Source organism: Momordica charantia (genome assembly GCF_013281855.1).
Source record: "Momordica charantia cultivar OHB3-1 chromosome 2 unlocalized genomic scaffold, Mcharantia_2.0 BLBB01000002.1, whole genome shotgun sequence".
Classification (NCBI taxonomy): domain Eukaryota; kingdom Viridiplantae; phylum Streptophyta; class Magnoliopsida; order Cucurbitales; family Cucurbitaceae; genus Momordica; species Momordica charantia.
This window is the reverse complement of record NW_028275160.1, coordinates 18,171,620-18,191,110: the sequence shown is the minus strand read 5'-3', so window position 1 is coordinate 18,191,110 and position 19,491 is coordinate 18,171,620. Positions and strand designations below refer to the sequence as shown.

At 40.2% G+C, this 19,491-nt stretch overlaps 1 long non-coding RNA gene across 1 annotated transcript; it reads left to right on the top strand.

Moving 5' to 3' along the window:
• Nucleotides 1–17,189: 17,189 nt before the first annotated feature.
• Nucleotides 17,190–18,978, top strand: LOC148212951 (uncharacterized). Its single transcript, XR_015789426.1, has 3 exons — nucleotides 17,190–17,558; nucleotides 17,640–17,684; nucleotides 18,666–18,978. It is a non-coding gene; the product is annotated as an uncharacterized LOC148212951 (long non-coding RNA).
• Nucleotides 18,979–19,491: the final 513 nt, after the last annotated feature.

The window sequence follows — 19,491 nt, the reverse complement described above, 5'->3', positions numbered from 1 at the left end:
GTTCTCCTTCATCAGGGGTAGTATATTCAATTTCCTCTACTTGATCTTCGCCATCACTGTAATCCAGTTGATCTTCTTCATCCACAAAGGCAATTGCTTTTTGTTGAGGACATTCATTGGAAAGGTGGCCCACTTGTCCACAACGAAAGCATTTACCTAATGTTGGACGATTGTAGGCAGTAGCAAGTTTCTTGCCAACTGATTTATCTTGGACTGAAGCTTCTTGTAAAAGATCTTTATCAGCCTGTTTTCCTTTAGCAGTAGTATTGTTAGTAGGTAAAGAAGTCTTATCTATAGAAAAAGTACCTTTCTTTGAAGTGTCTCCCTGTTCCCAAGTGTTTCGGCGTGAGTATTGCTTCTTGTACCGATTATTCATTTGTTCTTCAAGGGTTGTTGTCGTAGAAATAGCTTCATTAAGATAGCCAATAGGTTGTAAGGCAATTTGTTCCTTGATATCCAATCGTAACCCGCCAATATATTGAGCCACGAGGTAGTGTTGATGTTCCCCAAGATATGTCCTAGCGCCAAGCCGATGGAATTCTTCTGTATAATCAGCAATCAAGCGAGTACCTTGGCGACACTTTTGGTATTGGTTGTATAGGATTTGTTCGAAGTTGACTAGTAGAAACTGCTCCCTCATCAACTTTTTCATTCTTTCCCAACTACGAATTGGACGTTTTCCATATCTTTGGCGGTTTAACTCAAGTTGATCCCACCATGCGGAGGCACCACCGTTAAGTTTCAATGCCACCAAACGCACCTTTTTATGCTCAGGTGTGTTCATGTATTCGAAAATTTTTTTTGCATTTTTAACCCACTCCAAGAACCCTTCTATACCCATCTTACCACTGAAGCTAGGAAGGTCTATCTTCATCTTGAAGTCACCTGTGTCCAGGTCCATGTGGACGAAACTGCACACCACGCCTATTGTGTTCAATTTCCAGTAGATTTTCTTCTTCATCACTTGAGGAATCAATGAAGGCCTCTTGTCGCCGCTGAAATAAAGGGTTGAAATTGACTTCTTGATGATATTGCCTCTGTTCTTGGTGGATTCTTGGTCCCAAGTCTATTTCTTGAACCCTTCTAGGAGGAGCGACTAGTCTTTCTTGTGCGTGGATACCTCTTTGATCATCCCCGCATGGTTCTTGCTGATTTCTTATAGTGATTTGTTGGGGAATTCTTGTTGGACTTTGGTTTACGCTCAACGTTTCCATCTGTTGGTGTATCATTCCTCAGATCTCTTTGATCTCACCCACATCATTTTTTAAGCTTTTGATGTCCCCTTTGACCAATTGCAAGTGTGTGGTCAATGCCCGTGGTGAGAGATCCCATCACTGGTTTCTTTCCTGCCATCGAGTGCCCAGAATCTCGGGTGCTCTGATACCAACTAATGCTATCTTGCACAAGGTTTTAAAATGAATGTAATCTGATCTTATTAATAAGGAGCAGAAACCTATTTATAGAGGTTTCTGAAATAACAAACTAACAGTAACTTGAAGTTACTGTTCAGTAAAAGGAAAAATACAAATGATCATAACCTACCAGCCACGTTTACAACCTTATAACTAAAAAAAAGACATCTATGACTACATTAGAACCTCCTTAAGAACGGTCCAAAAATACGATTCATCAATGCTTGGAATGTGGCTGGCGTGTTAGTGAGGCCGAAAGGCATCACGAGGAATTCATAATGGCCATCGTGGGTCCGGAACGCCATTTTTTCCACATCCTGCTCGTGCACACGTATTTGATGGTATCCCGATTTGAGGTCGATTTTGGAATAGATCACTGACCCGTGAAGCTCATCCAGTAATTCCTCGACCACAGGGATCGAAAATTTATCCGAGATCTTTGGGTTATTCAGAGCCTGGTAGTTTACACAGAACCTCCAGCTCCCATCTTTCTTCTTAACCAACAATACCAGACTGGAGTAGGAGCTCACACTAGGGCAGATGATTCCCGCCGTCAACATTTCTCAGATCAGACGCTCAATCTCAGCTTTCTGTACGTGTGGGTAGCGGTATGGACGCAAATTTACAGGTGGATGTCCCTTCCTGAGCAGTATACGGTGATCGACTTCCCTCTTTGGTGGTAGCTCTTCTAGAGTTCGGAACACTTCCCGGTACTCGCCGAGCAGTCGATCGATTGATCGTGGTAGCACCACGGGGGGGATGGAACTCGGGGCCTCTAGTTGGAACCCCGTGATTGCGCGGAGCTCTATCAGAAATCCTTGGTCTTGGGTGTTCCAAGAGCGTGCTAGCCGTTTCAAGGTCACCTCTGCTTTAGTCATGGATGGGTCGCCCTTGAGAACCACTCAGTTTCCCCCTGATTTGAATGTCATCGTCAAGGCGCTCTAATCAACCTCCATTGACCCCAGAGTACTCAGCCACTGCATACCCAGCACCACGTCGATATCGCCTAGTTCCAGAGGAAGAAAGTTTTCCACAACAGTTAGGTCAGGTAATTTTAAAATGACTCCCTTACAAATACCTTTTCCCTTCACGGCAACCCCCGTTCCCATGATGACCCCGTAGTTGGAGGAATCCACCGTGGTCAAGTTCAGTGCTTCTACTAGTTTCTAAGAGATAAAGTTGTGGGTCCCCCCACAGTCCACCAACACGACCACCTCTGATTGACTAATTTCTCCTCGAAGCTTCATAGTACCGGGAGTAGATAACCCGGCTACTGTGTTGAGGGATAACTCAACAACTTCGCCTAGCTCCTCGATCACCTCTTGCTCCACGATCACTCCTCCATATATGTCCATTTGGCCGAGGTCGTTGTCGTGGGCCAAGAGGACTCGCAGCTCGTGGTTCTTGCATCGGTGGCCGACGGTGTAGCGCTCGTCACAGAGAAAACAGAGACCTTTCGCTTTCCTTGCGTTGTATTTGGTTTCAGATAGACGCTTATACATGGGGTCCCTGCGATTAGGGTTACTTGCCATGTGAAAAGTGGGGGTGCGGTTTGCAAGGGTAACAGTGTAGGTTGTTTGAGCTTGGGCCGGTTTTGGGGTGGGTGGGCGCGTTAGTTGGGCTGGCCCACTCATGGGATTTTTTGTGCCTCCGGTGAAGGCCAAATAGGCTGTAGTTCGATCTTCAATCAATTGCGCCGCCCTTATAACGTTTCTCAACCCATGGTCTCTCTACTCAGTATCTCAGCTTTGATCAGAGGGTGGAGACCATTAAGGAACGTTCCCTCCAAAACCTCATCTGACAGTCCTCGTACGGACGCCGATAATTCCTCAAACGTTCGACGATATTCTGCCACCGTTCCAGTCTGTCGTATTGCCAGAAACCGAGCATAGAGGCTACCCTACTGTGATGGTCGGAATAGTACGAATAATCGGATTTTCAGGTCGTCCCAACCGGCGAATTCTTGGTTTTCTCTCGTCTCCCACTGGTACCATGATAGGGCGTCGCTGTCAAAGCTGATCACCGCCACTATTACCTTATCGCTGTCCGTCAGTCGGTGGATGTCGAAGTACCGCTCCGCCCTGAAAAGCCAAGCGTCGGGGCACGCACCGGAAAATACCGGCATCTCTACTTTCTTAAACTTACTCCGATCGTAGTAGCCTTCATCCATTTTCCCCGATGGGTTCGTCTTTCTTTCCTCCGGCATCGACCTAGATCCTTCCGTTCCCTCCGGCTATTTTCGCTTAGTTCTAGGGGTGTCCATAGTCGAGTACATTCCGCCCTTCGACTTCGTGAACTCTGTGACTAGCATGGCCACGGCCTTCCCTTGTTCCTCCATTTTGTTAGCTATCTTCTCCAAACTCTCCTTGATGCTTACCAGCTCTTTCTCATTATTCTCACAACGTTCTTCCAGCTGTTTATGTGCCATTCGTCTCGTTCTCCCAAAGATTGAAGGCTCTGATACCAATTTGTAAGGTATCTCCTTATTTTCTGGAATTCAAAGGAAACAACAAGAACACAATGCCCAAAGGCTTATAAGGGACCCAACCGTTAGAGAAGGGAGCTCTCCTACCAAGACAAACCTTCCTAAAGACAAAAACTACCTTTCTAGGATAGACCCCCTTAGATAAGTACTCCCCCATACAAAATACATGCCAAGCAAACAACTAAGGGTAATTTACCCCTTTGCCCTTCCTAACATAAGTATTCACGACCAGGGGCCTCACATCACTAAACCTTGAGGAATCGACCGAGTACTGCTCCCCAATCTTGAAAGAGAACGGGTTAGGGTCATTCGGGTAACAACTCCACCATTTTTAGCTTGTTTTAATCTTTTAATCATGTCGTCTACTTCCATCAATATTAAATTCTGTTTTTCCTTTATTATCATGAGCTAAATCTATTTTTCCCAAGTTCGATTATGGATAGTTAACTAAAGTTTTTAAAATCCAACAAGGCAAAAGGCGTTTTTCTTCTCTTTTATCACTAAAAGTTGTTTCCATAAGTTAAAACTTGATTTGGCCAATTAATGTTTTAACCAAGCATCAATACTGAAAGGGTTGATACGTCTTCACAACTTTACTGATTTAACTTTAGAGAAAAATAATTTAGACATAGAGATTTCGCTCGGGTAGCCTAGACATAAGACCTCGACCTAAGGTTACGGTTGGTTTTTATTAAATTAAGTTCTTCTTTCTAATAGACATATTAGGAATCGACTTATACCTTCAAAATCACTTAGACATAAGAAGATGGCAAAGTAAAACCGAAGAAAATTTATGAGAGACGCCTGACGCCTAGTTGGAAAAAGTTTGCGTATTTTTAACTAATTTGAAGTAACTGGGCTGGGCTTATTGCATTGAGTTTTTAAATATCAAAATCTACATTATCCTTATCATTTGTTACTCCAAATTCAATTACAAAGTTACCGATCATTAACATTTCCTATAAAAAGACTTCATTTGTCCCTGAGGAACGATACTCGGAATACTCATTCCGTTTTACAACTTGTGACGGGTGTACACTTGCGCTCTCATTTATTTTGAATCCAAAACCCCAAACAACATTTTTATCAAAAAGAGAGTTGGGTAAAGCAAACTCCCTCCTTGGGCGAGCACGTGGCTTAGTCAAGTAGAACCGAGTTGCGCTGCTGGATGCTCCAAGCGACCTAGTGTTGAGAAAAGTCATGCCGAACATCAAAGATCCGACCAGTAGAGTGTTGGGGCTAACCTGGGAAGGCCCGTACAATGTCACTAAGGTGGTCAGGCAGGTACCTACATCTTGGAAGATTAGTATGGAAAGCCTCTACCCATCTGTGGCATGCTCAGCATCTGAAGATATATTACCACTATATCGGTAGTATTCTCCACTTATGTTAGCGTACGCATCAGACTTGAACTTTTGCTTGTTTCGATAAATTAGATGGTTTATGGTCTTCATCCGTTTATCCTTTTATTGTACCTGCTTCTTTATTCTAAAATAAAGTCCTTTAACATTCAAATTATAAGTAGTCCCTTAGAACTTGAGTACTTAGGTTTATTCTAAACCAAACCACTCAAGTGAAGGGCATGCATGAGGTAATCTACAACCGGTCAAAAGCTCGAATTGGGCCAAGTCTAGAAGTGGTCCGACAGGTTAGAAGCAAGTCAAAGCCCAGCAAGGTCAAAACGTAAAGCAGGTGAGCAAAAACCGAGCCTAGGGTACAAAGCCATTTGGCGAAAGCCAAACAGGTTAGAAATCCAAAGGTTTCATCGCTAACCCAACTAAAACTTAGATCCCAAGTCTAGAAATCTAGCAAGTTAAAAGCTAGGCGTGGACCGAAGCCTAAGAGACTTGATCATGGCCAACAAAAGTATGGGGGCTAGAATATCCCGCCCATCGACGAAATTCGACTAGTTGCTCAAGCAAGTAAGTTAGAAATCCAAAAGATAACCTGGATATAAAACCATTGTCTAGAGCTGAATAAGTTGGAAACCCAAGACAAAACAACCAACCTAGATGAAAATTAGATCTCAAAATGAGAAATACAAGAGTCAACTGTATGACATGAAAATATGAGGGGTGTCCCGTGAGAAAACCCACCCGCAGAATAGCCACTCGACATGTACTCTCAATATAGAAGTTTTTGACATTTTCATGCCCCTTTTATCTTCTATTTTGAGAGTGAGGACTACTGTTATAGGAAGAGGAAAACGAAGTGGTTCAAGCAACGGTAGAGAGATCAGGCCGAAGAGAAGGGCGCGAAACGGGCAACACGTCAGAGGAGATCAACCTGAACCGACCCAGGTCGACGAGAGCTGGCCCAGTTCGGCCGACTAGGCTCGACGTCGAGATGTTCTTCGCCATTGGTCGAGAACACCTCATGAGGCCTCTCTCGACTTCTGGGTCGTCCGATCCGAAGGTGCCCTCCCTTGACTCCCAATTCGACACTAGGGCTAAGGAGGCCAGAGAGCCCGGATGGACCGAAGACCCTAAATTCGACTCCTGCAAACCCTAAGGGAATTAAGGTTAAGCAACCATAAATAGGGAGGAGGCTAAACACTAGAAGGTACGCAAAAAACATATCCCACACTCTATACTTGATAATCAAGATCTAACTTAAGCATCGGAGCCCCGTGTTGTAAAGCCACACTGTTCTTAGAATGGTTTCGTTTTGTATGTTGAATCAGTCTCTCTTCATATCTTGAGGGTTGGTGCGGTCCCGGGAGAATTCCATGTAGCTGAATTCCAGTATCAACATATACATATATGAAATTGATATTTCAAACCAGATCATGAGTTGTAATGAATGTGGCTAAATGACTATTGGGCACTTCATACTAACTCAAGTCAATTATTCAAGTTACATTACATACCTAACAATAAGTAACTAGCTATCAAAATAAAAGTACGATGACCACCCGACCTATTCTCTTGTATGAATTTTGTATGACGAAAAACTATAATGTGTTTCTTTGTTTTGAGAGATGAGAGAACCCCATTAGAAGATGGGACGCATTGTTTTTTAGATCCGCCTATAATAAACATAAATTATGTGTGTGTTGTGTCTTTACCTTGATTGATAAGAGGTTGCGTGCAAGCGCTACTGCCACAAGTAGTATACGGGAAAAAAATATTCCGAGTTCATATATCCACGAGGACTTTGATCAAAAAAAGATATTGTGTGGAGTGTCAAATCACAATTTTTGGTCACAAAAATAGTTGTTCGAGTGGTATTTCGGTTTTGAAAATATGAAGCTACTTGTTATGGACAACCCTTATGCTTCCTACCTTTGTTTTGAAAGAAACAACGTAAATATGGAAATAGAGTCAGGCGCTTACTTGAGTTTTACATGAAAAACGAGTTATACTCCTATAACAAACCGTTTTTGGCTGCTTTAGAGCCGAAGGAAACCACTAAACATATGTCTATGTGTAATTACAACTTATAAATTATAGACCGCTAGGCGCTACCTGCAACTTTCCTAAGGCATTTTACATAGAGGTTAAAAAACTAACTTACCTCATGATTAAATGGCGGAAAATACTTAGAAATAAAATGAATGCTTGCCATTGATTGAAATTGAGTTTCAACAACAAGGAAGTGTAATTAACAATGAGCCCTAACTTAACCTTCATCTCTTTCAAGCTTTGAGGGAGATAAAACTCGCTAGACAACGTTTAGAAATGTAATTAACAATGAGCTCTGCTACCGAAATCCATGACTTGTTCATATATTCTTGTAATGTTGGTTATAACCGCTGTGATAACACTTTGCCTCGAGTAGATAAGATTTGCACAAGTCTACCCACTGAGCCATCAAATTTTGACAAAATATATTACAGACTAATTTGATTGAGATTGAGTTACCTGGACATCCTATTGAAATATTAATCTATTAGCTAACGATGTTACAAGTAAAGATTAATTATTTCGCGGTCCAGTCTTATACAAACTCATGTTATAGGATACCCCCACTCGCATGTCTCCACACGAACGACCTGGATCAAGTCATTTGTAACTATTACAAAGTGGGCCCAACCTGATCTATATACTATAGACCATTTAGGTTATTACTGGAACATTATTGACTTGTATATCGAATATATACCGTATACATACCGCATATATAAACTGTATCTTAAATATATACAGTTTATCAAATATAAACTCTTTCATCTATATTACATAACCTTGGATCTTAGTTTATTTGATTTGGATTAATGCAAGTGTAAAATAAACATCAATAACAAATTTATTGAAATAAATAAATTTGTAATTACATTTACAAATCACGTGTTTAAGGCATAAACCCCAACAGCTAGATGGATTACTTTCATTCAACATTTTTATTTCTCTATCCAACATAAATCTAGAGAAACTAACAAGGTGTGACCTATGCATTAAGTAAAAGATCTCACTTATTGATCATATTGAAAGGTGAATTATTTCCTTTGATAGTGCATTGCTAATTTATACGAGCATGATGATGATTTTTTTAATATTTGGCATATATGCAAAGATGGGCATGCTTATAAAGACTATAACATAACTAATGATTTTCTCTTTAAAGACAATGCACTTTGTATTCCACGTACATCATTGCGGTTGCAAATTATTGAACAAGTATTAGTGGATTTTTTTGGCCACATCTCCGAAAGAATGTTGACAAATATGTGAGAAGATGTCATGTATGTGAAGTTTGGTAAAGGCCAATGACAAAATACATGTTTGTACACTCCTCCCACTATTCTAAAAACAATTTTGGAATATCACACTATGGATTTTGTATTGGGTTTGCCATGAACCCAACGAGGTAACGATTCTACTTTTATACGGGTTAACTGTTTTAGCATAATGGCCCATTTCATACCATGTAGAAGACTAATGATGCTATTCATATTGCCAGTCTATTTTTCAAAGAAGTGGTTATACTACGTGCAATACTCAAATCCATCACAAGTGATAGGAATACAAAGTTCTTAAGCCATTTTTGGAAATGCCTTTGGTGGGAGTTCAATACCAATTAAAGTATAGTACAACTTGTCACCCACAAACGGATGGTAAACTTGAGGTTACAAATAGAACAATTGACAAATTAATTAGATGTTTACGTAGGGATAAGAGAAAGCAATGGGATCTTTGTTTTCCACATGCATAATTTGCTTTAACAACATGAAGAATCTGACCACGGGCAAAACTCCTTTTGAGGCAGTATATATTAAACCTCATCGTTAACTCTTGGTCTAATAAGTTTTCCAAGTGCTACAAATTTGAGCTCAGAAGCCGAGTTAATGGCTAATAGGGTTCAAAGAATTCATAAAGAAGTCTAGGAAAATCTTGAGGAATCCAATGCTAAGTATGCCCGACTTGCTAACAATAAACAGAGGTACAAAAAGTTTGCTAAAGAAGATTTGGTTCTTGTGCATCTTCGAAAGGAGAGATTTCCAACAGGAACCTAGAGTAAGTTACACATGAAGAAAATCAAGCCTTTTAGGATCCTTCAGCGTATTGGCTCTAATGCTTATAACATAGAGCTTCCAGAAGACTATAACATTTCTAACACCTTGAACGTTTCAGATTTATGTATATATTGCTGTCCTGATGAACTTTGTGATTAAACTCGAGGATGAGTATTTTTTAAACACGAGGACACTGAAGGAAATGTACAGACCTATAAGGCGAGACTTGTGGGGAAAGGCTACACACAAAGTGAATGGGTGGATTATGAAGAAACCTTCTCCCCCGTAGATATGCTCAAGTCCATAAGAGTACTCCTGTCTATTGCCACATATTATGACTATTTAATTTGGCAAATGGACGTCAAGACTGCATTTATGAATAGCAATCTTGAAGAAATTATTTATATGTCTCAACCCGTAGAGTTCATGGCACAAGGTCAAGAGCAAAAGGTTTGCAAGCTTAAACGGTCCATATATCGATTGAAACAAGCATCTTGATCTTGAAACATCATATTTGATACTGCGATCAAATCTTATGGTTTTGACCAAAACGTTAATGAACCTTGTGTATACAAGAAGATCGTCAATAACATTGTAGCCTTCTTAGTGTTGTATGTGGATGATATCCTACTCATTGGGAATGATGTAGGGTACCTCACTAACATAAAGAAGTGGTTAGCTATTGAGTTCCAAATAAAGGATTTGGGAGAAGCTCGGTATGTTATCGACATCCAAATTCTAAGGGATCGAAGGAACAAAACGCTAGCCCTGTCTCAAGTAACTTATATCTACAAGATGCTTGTTCGATATTTGATGCAGAATTCCAAGAAGGGCTTATTGCCTTTCAAGCATGGAATTCATATGTCAAGAAACAATGTACTAAGACACCTCAAGATTTGAGGATATGAGACGCATACCCTATGCTTCAGCAGTGGGCAGCCTGGTATACGCTATGATGTGTACTCGGCCTGCCATTTGCTATGCAATAGGGATGGTCAGTAGGTATCAATCCAACCAATTATTGGTCATTGGACTGCTATTAAGGGAATCCTCGAGTATCTTAGAAGAATGATGGACAACAAGCTCGTGTAAGGCTCTAAGAATTTGATCCTTACAGGATACACCGACTCTGACTTCTAAATAAACAACGATTCTAGGAAATTCAGTCGGGGTCAATATTCACTCTTAACAGAGGAGCAGTAGTTTCGTGAAGCATGAAACAAGGATGCATCACACTCACCATGGTGGCTGAGTACGTTGCAGCTTGTGAAGTAGTAAACGAAGTGGTTTGGCTTATGAAGTTCTTAACCGATTTAGAAGTCGTTCCAAATATAAACTTGCCCATCACACTTTATTGTGATAACAGTGGTCCTGTGGAAAATTCTAAAGAAGCTCGATGCCACAAGAGGGGCTAGCATATCGAAAGGAAGTACCACCTTATACGGGCGATAGTGCAACGAAGAGACGTGATCGTCACAAAGAACGCTTCGGAGCACAAGATTGTTGATCCTTTTACAAAAGCGTTCATGGTTAAATGGTTTGAGGGTCATCTGGAAATTCTAGGTTTACGTGCGTTCTACATTTAGTATAGGGCAAATGGGAGAAATGTAATTGGTATAGTGTATGCCCTAGTTTATTATATTTGTCCATTTGCTTTATGATTTTGTACACCCCAACTAGAGCTTAGTTAAAGTGGGAGATTGTTGGGTGTGTTGCCCTAAACTCATAGTTCATAATTTTGTAAAAAAAAAGAAAATTATATTCAATAAAGTTATGTTTTCTTATTCAATCAAATTGTTGTTGAGTTTATATTCAATAAAGTTATGTTTTCTTATTGCATAGTCCAAATCCAATAAAGTAAACATCCAATGTTATTTTCATGTGGTCGGGACAGTATATATACTGGGTATATATTTGATATACTCTCGATATACAAGTGGATAATGTCCCGAGAATAACCTAAAGGTTTTGTAGTATATCGATAAGACTGGGTACCTTATCATTGCAACACCACAGATATGGCTCACTCTGTAAATATTACAAACGACCCAATCCAAGTAGTTAATGTGGAGACATGCGAGTAGTGGTATCATATACAATGACTTTGTATAAGATCGGACATCGAAATAGCGAATCATTAGATGTAACGTCGTTGACTAATAGATTGTTATTTCATATGATGACCAGGCAACTCATTCTCAATCCTGAGTGAGTTATGCACTCCTACCTGTGATGACTCGTCCTTTGATTTGTATAGGTGAGAGTGACCCGAATCGTCGACTCAACATTCTTACCATTTTGGGAACGAGAGCGAGTGGGGAGCTGGGAACATAATTACACAAGATGAAATTCACTCCTTCTCGACTTCCAGGGACTAGATGAGTGTTCCTTTAAGTGCTGACTCTAGGACTTGAACAAGGGCCCCACCCTCTCACTGGCCAGATAGGACTTCTGGTTATTGGTCGGACCATAAACGGTTTGTTCATTAGAAGAGCAGTGGTATGTAAGGAGCAAGATGTAACCTGGGGGGGGGGGGGGAAACGGTAATTTGACCCAGTTAGAGTTACGAGCAGTCGTGAATGATTGACTTGTCGTTAATGGTCGATATTCCTGGACACAAAAATATTCTATAGTGGGAAGAGTGCAGCTGCGGGTTTTTAGTGGAGTAACCCCCCATTAACATATGTCGGTTAAGGTGGTTAACGAATTTAACCAATTAATCTAGTAAATTTGGAGCTTCTGATCTACAGATCCATTAGGTTCTTCCGCTAGCTCACAATGGGTAAAAAACAAGGATCAAATTTTTTTGAAAGAATTTGAATTGTTCAATTTAAATGAGGGAATGTAGGTTAATTGTATAAGATACAATTACATATGTATATAGATACATTATAATATAACGTTGATTAATTATGAAAGACATTCATAATTAAACTATATATTATGAGAGTTGTATTTGAATAAGATTCAAATAATGTTAGTATGAACTGCAGTCATATTCAAACTATTGGTTAAAATCAATGTGAATGAGATTCACATTAAAGTTATAGGTTAGGAGAGATATATACATTTGAATATAATAAGGGTTTAATTAAATATAAATATTATCATTAATTAATTAGTTTTATAATTAATTAAGTTAATTAACAGCACACTTCCTTGCATTTTGCAAGGAAGTGGGAAGATGGTGGGTGGGGAGGAACACTCCTCCCCCTCTTTAAATTGAGAGGTTTGTTATTGTTCAAGGGTTGAACAAAAATTCTCTCAAAAGCGCTCTCTCAAATTCCCTCTCTTTCAAAAAGACGGTTCCCACAAATTGATCCTTCCCAAGATAATAGCGAGGAAAACTTGTTGGTGGTGTCATTGAACTACGGACAAGAACAGTCTTCAAATGTAGGTTGCTCTAAGTCTCCTTCTTTGCGTTGTTTTTGTCTTTTCTTTATTATTTTTCTAAAACAAAATCAAAGCATAAGCGTTCACGCGCTTCCGCTATGGGATTCGATCCCTTCAAAGTGGTCGTCCACCGGAGATATCGAACTTTTTGTATGCTCTCCCACTTTGCCACCAAGACCTTGTCGTTCACCTTTGATGATTTGATTAGGATTCTGGGCACGTCGTTCTTTTTGCCCTATAACTCGTGGTTTTGTCTCATCCGGGATTTCCTTGGGTAGGATCCGTTCTTGGTTCATCCTTATCCCTGGATGACAGTCATCGCTGGAACATTGTCGGTGCTTTGGCATAATTAGTTTTATTTTTGCTTTGGCTTTGGCTTTCAAGACCATAATTCATAAATTGTTGAGACCATAATTCATATCGTATGCTTTGGCTTTCTGATCTTAGTCGTCCCCACAGACGACGCCAATTGTTGATTCAAAAATTTGGCCTCCTAGGACGCACAAATTTCGCATCAATCTTCTATAATAAAAAGGGATCAACGAGACCTGCAAGGCACAATAGGACTAAAACCGATGTGGCTCTTGCCACACGGGCTTCGATAATTATGTTAGAATTAGAGTAGTCGAGTATAAATAGTAGGGTAATTAGGTGTACCTCTATGGTTTTGCTATTCCTCCTATTTATAGAAGTAAAATCCTTATACCTTTACGAATTACGAGAGACGAATTATAGTGTGCTTAGGAAATATGAACTTCTCGACCCATGCATTTCGTCGTGGGCATAATGTTGAATCTAGGGTCGGGACAAGATAAATTTGGATCGGGCTGCATAGAGGTCTGGAGAGAACCGTCGGGGTTCTTGGTCGGTGGTCGAGAACGCCTCCGCACCGAGAAGGTCTCGGCCCCGACCATAGATTGTAACCTCCTTACCTTGTTCGGAAGGTTCGCTCTTCCCCTGACCCAATCACTCTCTCCCATTGTTTAGTATAATCTCATTTTATCTACCCATAACATAAGTAATGAGGGGATTTAATTAACATGAAAATGACTTCAACAAAAAGCCTAAAAAAACATATGTTTGGAAAAAAAACATATGTTTTCCAAAGTTGAACAAAAAATTTTTGGGCCTCCCTTCCATGCTCATTTCCCATAACTGGGGTAACGAGGGGATGACCATAAAATTAAGTGTTTTGAAAAATGGCCAAAAATATCTAATATTGTGATGATGGCTAACTGTCGATTATGATTTAATTTTCAATTTTATTTAGGACAAATATGCCTGTCAAATCAAATGAACAAAAGTATGGTACAATTTTACATTTTGTTTATGACAGATACACCATTAAACAAAAACATATTGATTTTAAGAAATCTCTAACCACCTCATACTACCGAAAAACGTTGATAATTGTTTTAGGAAATCAACCATCTATACATAATCAATATTTAAAAAAAATAACTTGAAGATAATTTTTATTTTATTCTTTGAAATCCTAAATTCTTTTAAAAATACAAAACCTAAAAGATGAACTATAATTTAAGAGAATTTTAAAGATTTAATTCAAATGAAGTTTGAGGATTTTTGAAATCTAAACAAAGTAACTATATTGGGATACTAAATAAGCATACCATGTCTTATATCGTGTGTCTAGTATAGGTATATGCTCCCTATTACGAAGTCTTTGTTGGGTTTGCAGTCGTGCGTTTGCATGTGTTAAGTGACAATCACATTTCCTCAACATAGAACTATCTACAAGGTTTATATCCACAACTATGCAACAGGTTCTAAGACATATACAACATATGTCATTCGGACTCTGTATATGGAACTATATCCACAAATATTCTCTATCTTCTTTCCTCGGAATAAGGTTCCACATCACCCTGACTGCTAAAATGTCCTATGAAATTTGTAGTTCCATGACCAAAAACAACCATAGCAGTAGAAAGAAGATAAGAAATAAATTTGCTTTTGCAATACGTCCCACCTATGTTTGCTGCTACGGTGCCAATGTTGACAAATAAAAAGGCTATTATTGAGGATTCACTTCGACAACAATGGAAGGTAACAATTCCGGATTGTGAAGGATCTCTTGCTTGTAAAAATAGGTGGACTACTTTTTCATCATAGCATAGTCAAGAAATTTGAGATCATCGGTATACTCTTTATCTTCTACATGATGGCCAACGCTATTATTCCGATAATGAGTTCCCGCATCAACCTTGTTTTCCACGAAAATTCCGACAATGAATTCTTGCATCAACAAGGATGTCCCAAATAAGTTCGTTGGTATGAGTTAAATCCCAATTGTGCATGGAGAGATTGATTTTATTTTTTAAACATATAATCTAAATTAGTTTGAATTTTATTTCGCATTTATATAAGGCAGATATTTTGGGTATTTAGTTGTGAGTTTGAAATAGAATATGTGGCTCCTAAAACGTGGGCGGGTAAAAATGTAAAATTACTCCATGCATAATTTCGACAAAAGATGTGTTGACCTTTTTAAAAATTATAAAACTTACTACCATTTTTCATTACCATACTATTATTTGGCCGTTACTCACGATTTCTCCCAAGTAAACGAAAATTAATTACTTTCTATTCTGTAAATAAAAATTCAGCTTTTACAATTTAAGATGATAGTGTTAATTAAATTCTAGAAAAATATATATTTATTTATTTATTTTTGTTTTTTTAACTTTTCTAATAGCTTTTTTTAGGAAAATTTATAAGTATATATTCAAATTTAGATTTACGATATAACTTTAAAATTCAATTTAAAATATCAAGTTTATAAGTATTTTTTTTTTCAATAATTTGAAATTTCAAGAACAATTTTAAAAATTAAACACTAGTTTTATACCATATTGTTTTTAAATCATGATGTAAAGTTAAATTTTAGATCCAACGTTAAAGTTGAGATTTGGATTCTAACTTTTACTTGATTTAACTAGTTATCAAATTTGTTAAAACAGTGGTGCACTAAAAAAAGAATTTTGAACCACGTGATATGATGATATTTGGGCAGAGATCCAAGAATCAACCTACGTTAGTGAAGAGGAAGATAAAGATGGCAAACTCCCTAAAAGAATGATGAATTTCAAGGAGGATAAAAAAAAAATTCTACAATCGGAGAACGAGCCCACCGTACGCAGATTGACTACACGGCGCACCGCACCATCACGGGCTAACCTCACAAGGTGACGCCGTCTGCACGCACAACATCGCCTCCTGCCGCAAGCGCTATCCCACACCCACGCAAGATAGCGCCCGTGCGCACGCTCAGCCCGCGCATCCCCCCTTCGCGCACGCCGGCCATCCAACTGCACGCCCCGCACGTGCCCCACCAGATGCCAGTGCCGGCATGTCCATGCCATGCTAACCTCGTAAGAGACCAGCACCTGCCCCAGAGCGCGCGCCCGCGTGACCATCGCCAGTGCCCCTAGCATGCACGTCCGCCTGATGTCAGCGCTGCCTGCTGCCCACGCCGCATGCCCCTGCCACACACCAGCGTGCACCCCACCAAGCCCTAGCGCGCGTCCCCCAGCCCCATGAGCGCACCACACACTTGATATCGCGACCCTTTTGGCACCAACCTAGTTCCTTGCCGCCCACTCTTGGAACATTTTAGGAATCTATTTTCCTAATTTATTCAAAGAACAATTGAAGAAACAAGTTTGATTTTATATTATTTGTTTTTCAATTTTATGCAAGTTTCTCAAATTTTAGAAATTTATCATTTTCTTTTAAATTTTGTTATTTTACTTAAAAGACCATGGGCACCTCCCTTGTATTAGACACCTAAAAATTGAATCAATTAGATTGTTGAGTGTTTACTCTCACCCTTGGCGTGTGCAAACCCCCCCCCCCCCCAAATATCTTTTTCATTTGTGTGGTTGAACTTAGGAATCCATATTTTTACCCTCGAAGCATGCTTGTTTGATTGGTCACCAAACTCGTGGAGTGTTTCCAGCCTCTAGCATAGTGAGTATTCTATCTGTAACGCTCCGAGTCCCTCAGGTTAGTTAGTCTCAAATCAGGAAATTTTTCATTTAATTTTAAATTGATTGTTAATTAAATTTATCTATATTTATCGGGCTCTAAACTCCAATTAAATTCATAATTACCGGACTCCGTGTGGTGGGTCTTGTTTTAAGGGGGATGGACTTCTTTTCTCTTGGGCTTGGGCTTGTTGGGCCTCCATTGAGGTAATTTGGTTTTAAAACAAAACAAAAAAACGAAGAAAAGGAAAACCCTAAGCTCCATCTTCTCCTTCATTCTTACCCTAGCCGCCCACCACCCCCTCCTTCTTGTTGTAAAGATCGACAGCCACAAGAGCGTTTCCCGGCGAGGTGCAGCGGTGGCCAACGACGACACGACGATGGAGTAGCAACCCACGAGCGGCGGCGCTTCTTCGGATCGAGCAGCAGCAGCTGCGGCGCTTCTTCGGATCGGACAGCAGCGGCGGCGGCGGCGCGACTTCCCCGACGTTCTGGTGGTCTGCAGCAGCGGCGACGCGTTCCCCGGGGGGTCTGCAACGAACCAGCACTGCTCCTCCTCGCGACGGCACACGGCGACGGGCCAGATCCGCGGCAACGCACGGCGAACGGGATGTACAACGGCGAACCGGCAGCGACCTGCTGCTACGATCCGACGAACGACAACTCCAGCGGCGGGATTTGTGCGTTACAGCAGTGTTTAGGACGTTTGGAGGTGACCCACATCTGTTCGAAGCTCGATTTAGGCTACCCACACCTTGGCGAGCTAGATCTAGGTGACCCACATCTATACCAAGTCGGTTTTGGTGGTAATGAGTCATTCGAACCCTTTTAGAATTGATTTCGAAGGCTAAATAGTGTACGTAACTTGCTGTATTTTTCTGTTTTAGTGCTTAGGTGTGAGGTTGACGCAAAACTTAATGGCGCGGTTGTGAGTAAGTAGACAAGTGGCGTGTGCGTGCGTTGATGTATGCTAAATGGTCTCTAACGTGCTGATTTTGTGGCGTTTAATGCTAATTTTGTTACTTCATTGTGCTAAATAATTCTCGTTCTGTTAGTCGATATACTTGGAGTAGTGTTGGATATTTGTCAATGAAAATGGTGAGTTTTCTGCTTTGCTAAACTGTTGAGTATTGCTGTGGTAATGTTTGTTGCCTGGATGTGCATGAATTTTTCGGCGAGTTTTGTGAGCTATTATCCTTAGTAATACTTGTTAAATAATGATGTTGGATATTGAGCATGATTGGGTCATTATCTCATTATTAGAAAGTTGTCTATGTTGTGGAAGCATGCTGAATTGTACTTGTGAGTTGAAAGATGCAGGGTTAGTGGTATAAGAAAGTATATAGTAAGACTCTGGTGAAAGTTGGATCCTTGGAGGGAATGAAAGAGTGGGTGTCAGGGCCTCGGGTATAAATGGTCGGGGGCTGATACGTCACTAATGGAGTATCGAGGCCTTGGGTATAAATGGTCGAGGGTCGATACGAGGAGTCCTTTGGAAGGAAGACTATTGGGGCCTTGGGTATAAATGGTCAAGGGCCAATAGATGGTGAAGTCATCGGGGCCTCGGGTATAAATGGTCGAGGGCCAATGCAGCAGTGTCGGGACTCTGGGTATAAATGGTCAGGGGCCGACTCTACTCGAAGGAGATAACTGTGGAAGGGTAGGATAACTGTGATAAGCGTAGAGGTACTTGTGATGTTAGGGAGATTAGGGGTTGGTTGTTAACGTACTTCCTGGTTGTGGTTGTCACTAAATTTTATGGAATGTGTTTATGTTTGAATGCATAATGTATTGAAAAGCATGACTACGAATATTTCTTGATATAGTTGGGCATGATGTGTGTGTGTGTTGGTGAGGGCTACTTACGGAGTATATTTTATATACTCACCCACCCTCTACAATGATTGTTTCAGGTGAAGAACTCGTGGGCGACCATGGTGATGGGACGGAGGAGACACGACGAGCGAGGACCATAGGTTGCTTAGTCACTCTCGCTTAGCTTAAGTGATTAGTTAAGACCTTATGTTATGGTCAATAAACTATTTGTTCGTATTTGAATAATTGGGAGATTCCCCCTTGTTGTTAGTTTCATTTCGGGATAGGTGCCTATTTTAGTTTTATTCCATTCATTGAGTTTTGCCTAGTTTGAATAATAAACTTGCCTCGTGAGGTGGTCCACGAATGTTGTTGAATGATATTCTATGAGATTGATTTATCGTTAAATTGATGAGGATTGGAACTTGATTTTATATATTGGTTTGTATGGGGAGTTGGCATGACGTATTTGGGGGTTAAGTTTAATTAGTTTGGTAGTTAACGTGACCTAGAATTGTGTGGAAAATTATGGGTCGTTACACTATCTGCTCAATGTAACGACTGCAAAGGTAATCCCTCTAACCCTTAGTTTTTCAGGTTGAAATCATCTGTACTATTGGGTTAAAGTGGCTTGTGGCTCAAGTAGTCCAATACGCTTGAGTTGTCGCGTATCACATCCATTGTCCAAAGTAGATCAATATTTGTCTTGTGGACCATGAATTTTTTGAGGGGATCGGATCCCGCAACGGAAGGGTGCGAACGCGTGTGCTTCGATCTTATTTTAGAATTACAACAAAGAAAAAATATAAGCATGAATAAAAGGAAGTTGGTGAAACATACCTTTGAAGACACTAACGCCACCAAAAGACCTCCCTCGCTATCCTATGGATGTCAAGAACTCGGTTTGTGGGAACCGTCTTATAA